We start from the raw sequence: 5,000 nt of genomic DNA, 5'->3' as shown, positions 1-5,000 counted from the left end.
CTTAACCTAACCCGTATTGTACCTTAACCTAACCCGTATTGTACCTTAACCTAACCCGTATTGTACCTTAACCTAACCCGTATTGTACCTTAACCTAACCCGTATTGTACCTTAACCTAACCCGTATTGTACCTTAACCTAACCCGTATTGTACCTTAACCTAACCCATATTGTACCTTAACCTAACCCATATTGTACCTTAACCTAACCCATATTGTACCTTAACCTAACCCATATTGTACCTTAACCTAACCCATATTGTACCTTAACCTAACCCATATTGTACCTTAACCTAACCCATATTGTACCTTAACCTAACCCATATTGTACCTTAACCTAACCCATATTGTACCTTAACCTAACCCATGTTGCGCCTTAACCTAACCCATGTTGCGCCTTAACCTAACCCATGTTGCGCCTTAACCTAACCCATGTTGCGCCTTAACCTAACCCATGTTGCGCCTTAACCTAACCCATGTTGCGCCTTAACCTAACCCATGTTGCGCCTTAACCTAACCCATGTTGCGCCTTAACCTAACCCATGTTGCGCCTTAACCTAACCCATGTTGCGCCTTAACCTAACCCATGTTGCGCCTTAACCTAACCTATGTTGCGCCTTAACCTAACCTATGTTGCGCCTTAACCTAACCTATGTTGCGCCTTAACCTAACCTATGTTGCGCCTTAACCTAACCTATGTTGCGCCTTAACCTAACCTATGTTGCGCCTTAACCTAACCTATGTTGCGCCTTAACCTAACCTATGTTGCGCCTTAACCTAACCTATGTTGCGCCTTAACCTAACCTATGTTGCGCCTTAACCTAACCTATGTTGCGCCTTAACCTAACCTATGTTGCGCCTTAACCTAACCTATGTTGCGCCTTAACCTAACCTATGTTGCGCCGTAACCTAACCTATGTTGCGCCTTAACCTAACCTATGTTGCGCCTTAACCTAACCTATGTTGCGCCGTAACCTAACCTATGTTGCGCCTTAACCTAACCTATGTTGCGCCTTAACCTAACCTATGTTGCGCCTTAACCTAACCTATGTTGCGCCTTAACCTAACCTATGTTGCGCCTTAACCTAACCTATGTTGCGCCTTAACCCAACACACGTTGGGCCTTAACCCAACACACGTTGGGCCTTAACCCAACACACGTTGGGCCTTAACCCAACACACGTTGGGCCTTAACCCAACACACGTTGGGCCTTAACCCAACACACGTTGGGCCTTAACCCAACACACGTTGGGCCTTAACCCAACACACGTTGGGCCTTAACCCAACACACGTTGGGCCTTAACCCAACACACGTTGGGCCTTAACCCAACACACGTTGGGCCTTAACCCAACACACGTTGGGCCTTAACCCAACACACGTTGGGCCTTAACCCAACACACGTTGGGCCTTAACCCAACACACGTTGGGCCTTAACCCAACACACGTTGGGCCTTAACCCAACACACGTTGGGCCTTAACCCAACACACGTTGGGCCTTAACCCAACACACGTTGGGCCTTAACCCAACACACGTTGGGCCTTAACCCAACACACGTTGGGCCTTAACCCAACACACGTTGGGCCTTAACCTGCTCTGTAATTGTCATACGACGCGTTAAATTAGTGTAGTGTTGCCTAACTGCAACCCCCGCAATATAGTTTGCTACTCGCACTGCCCGGTCCCCAGAGTATCGCTTCATGTTAAACACCTTGCAGCTATACACTGTAATGCGGATGGCGGCAGGACGTACATGCTCAATGCCCTTCGCAGTTGTTCATTGGCATTCGCATGGCGAAGCACAGCCTACGTTGTGGTACGGCTTGTGGCAACTGTCCGCTGATGTTGTACGTCCAAATCACACACTGTACCGCACATTGGTCCTCATGTACTGAATGATACATCGTGGTACATGTGTGACCGTACCACGACTGCGCCAACAACGGCGAACCATACGGTCCAAATATTGTGCACTCAGCTACGTGTCGTCTCCCTATAAGAGCTGGATTGCAGTATGGTATGCCGTGGATGGCGATCAGCATGAGCCGTCTGTTGATGTAGTGGCGCGTGTTGTCAGACGTAGTCGTCTCTTCTCACACACCGTGATAGCATGGTGCACTGCGTTCCACATCTGCGACATGCGACAGAGGCCGGTTGACAGTCGTTCGCGCAATGGACATCGCATACGTACGGGGGCCACCTTCCACGTGTTCGCGAAGCGTGCACATGTTGTTGCGTGTATGTGGGCAGACATAGTGTGTCGTGACACCTGACACAGGCATGCAACAATCGTTGAATTTGCAAATGGCGATGGACGTCTACGTTTGCTGGTGACGTTACGCAAATGAAGAACTGGTAAACCGTTGTGGTGCGGTTGTTCTCGCTAGAGGTGAATCAGTGATGGCGACGATCGGTTGAGCTACCAACCGGTTGTTTCAGCGATACCCACCATGCCCACGAACGTGAATGGCATGTGGGTGTGAAGCGATACGCGGCGGTGGCTGGGTGGGACCGTCCCCGGCCGGTGAGGGGGGGCCTTCCGGCGTGCTGGCCGCGCGGTGCGTGGGCGCACGCGCTACAGCCGGCTGGTGGGGGCGGCCAGTGGCAGGCGCGCCGGCCGACGGAGGCGGCAGGCGGCGCAGCTGCGCGCCGGCGCACCCTGCACGCGGCGCCGTGCGGCCAAAGTAGGTCCTCGCGGGCCCGGTGCGAAGCGCGGTGGACATCTGCAGTGTGCTGGTCCGATTGAGGACTGTGTGCGCTGAGGATGCGCCGCCGCCCGGCGCTCGGCGCCGCGACGCCGTCTGCTGCTCGGTCGCCTCTGCGGTTCTCGCAGGTGGATTGTATCGCAGCTGTGCGGACGTGTTGGCGCGTGCGCTGTGCTGGGAGAGTTCGCTTCGGCACCCAAGTGGGGCTTTTGTCCTTCTGTGGCGCTGGCGTTGGAGCTGCCGGCCACCGTAGGTGGCGCGTGTTGTCTCCCGCCGGCAATGCCACGACAGCACGCTCCCGGGCCTCTGTCGGCAGCGGCAAGCTCAGTTGGGAGCACGGGTGGTCGCACCTAAAGCGTCTACTCGCCAAACTCCGGGCGATTGCGCCTCTCTCGAACCCGACCAAGTACTTAGGACGGCGCTGCGCGCCGCCGGGACCTGAGAGGGTTTCGAGGTGTATTGTGCAGGGGAGCTCAGCCTCCTCCTGTTTGCAGAATAATTGAGCGGACGCTTGCGTGTTCGCGCGGGCCCCCGGGACACACTCCCGGGCGGCCGGCTGCTCAGCTCTAGTTGACGCAGCTCCCTGGTTGATCCTGCCAGTAGTCATATGCTTGTCTCAAAGATTAAGCCATGCATGTCTCAGTACAAGCCGCATTAAGGTGAAACCGCGAATGGCTCATTAAATCAGTTATGGTTCCTTAGATCGTACCCACGTTACTTGGATAACTGTGGTAATTCTAGAGCTAATACATGCAAACAGAGTCCCGACCAGAGATGGAAGGGACGCTTTTATTAGATCAAAACCAATCGGTCGGCTCGTCCGGTCCGTTTGCCTTGGTGACTCTGAATAACTTTGGGCTGATCGCACGGTCCTCGTACCGGCGACGCATCTTTCAAATGTCTGCCTTATCAACTGTCGATGGTAGGTTCTGCGCCTACCATGGTTGTAACGGGTAACGGGGAATCAGGGTTCGATTCCGGAGAGGGAGCCTGAGAAACGGCTACCACATCCAAGGAAGGCAGCAGGCGCGCAAATTACCCACTCCCGGCACGGGGAGGTAGTGACGAAAAATAACGATACGGGACTCATCCGAGGCCCCGTAATCGGAATGAGTACACTTTAAATCCTTTAACGAGTATCTATTGGAGGGCAAGTCTGGTGCCAGCAGCCGCGGTAATTCCAGCTCCAATAGCGTATATTAAAGTTGTTGCGGTTAAAAAGCTCGTAGTTGGATTTGTGTCCCACGCTGTTGGTTCACCGCCCGTCGGTGTTTAACTGGCATGTATCGTGGGACGTCCTGCCGGTGGGGCGAGCTGAAGGCGTGCGACGCGCCTCGTGCGTGCTCGTGCGTCCCGAGGCGGACCCCGTTGCAATCCTACCAGGGTGCTCTTGAGTGAGTGTCTCGGTGGGCCGGCACGTTTACTTTGAACAAATTAGAGTGCTTAAAGCAGGCAAGCCCGCCTGAATACTGTGTGCATGGAATAATGGAATAGGACCTCGGTTCTATTTTGTTGGTTTTCGGAACCCGAGGTAATGATTAATAGGGACAGGCGGGGGCATTCGTATTGCGACGTTAGAGGTGAAATTCTTGGATCGTCGCAAGACGAACAGAAGCGAAAGCATTTGCCAAGTATGTTTTCATTAATCAAGAACGAAAGTTAGAGGTTCGAAGGCGATCAGATACCGCCCTAGTTCTAACCATAAACGATGCCAGCCAGCGATCCGCCGCAGTTCCTCCGATGACTCGGCGGGCAGCCTCCGGGAAACCAAAGCTTTTGGGTTCCGGGGGAAGTATGGTTGCAAAGCTGAAACTTAAAGGAATTGACGGAAGGGCACCACCAGGAGTGGAGCCTGCGGCTTAATTTGACTCAACACGGGAAACCTCACCAGGCCCGGACACCGGAAGGATTGACAGATTGATAGCTCTTTCTTGATTCGGTGGGTGGTGGTGCATGGCCGTTCTTAGTTGGTGGAGCGATTTGTCTGGTTAATTCCGATAACGAACGAGACTCTAGCCTGCTAACTAGTCGCGTGACATCCTTCGTGCTGTCAGCGATTACTTTTCTTCTTAGAGGGACAGGCGGCTTCTAGCCGCACGAGATTGAGCAATAACAGGTCTGTGATGCCCTTAGATGTTCTGGGCCGCACGCGCGCTACACTGAAGGAATCAGCGTGTCTTCCTAGGCCGAAAGGTCGGGGTAACCCGCTGAACCTCCTTCGTGCTAGGGATTGGGGCTTGCAATTGTTCCCCATGAACGAGGAATTCCCAGTAAGCGCGAGTCATAAGCTCGCGTT

The 5,000-nt window shown here is 53.4% G+C and overlaps 1 non-coding gene across 1 annotated transcript in view; it reads left to right on the top strand.

Moving 5' to 3' along the window:
- Positions 1-3,284: 3,284 nt before the first annotated feature.
- LOC124580015 overlaps positions 3,285-5,000 on the top strand; it is a 1,910-nt gene continuing 194 nt past the window's right edge. The window contains exon 1 of the ribosomal RNA XR_006973133.1: positions 3,285-5,000. This exon is cut by the window's right edge and continues 194 nt beyond it. This is a non-coding gene — a ribosomal RNA (small subunit ribosomal RNA).

The sequence above is a fragment of the Schistocerca americana genome, unplaced genomic scaffold (assembly GCF_021461395.2).
Source record: "Schistocerca americana isolate TAMUIC-IGC-003095 unplaced genomic scaffold, iqSchAmer2.1 HiC_scaffold_324, whole genome shotgun sequence".
Lineage (NCBI taxonomy): Eukaryota > Metazoa > Arthropoda > Insecta > Orthoptera > Acrididae > Schistocerca > Schistocerca americana.
The sequence above is the reverse complement of the archived record's forward strand: the minus strand, read 5'-3'. Positions and strand labels throughout refer to the sequence as shown.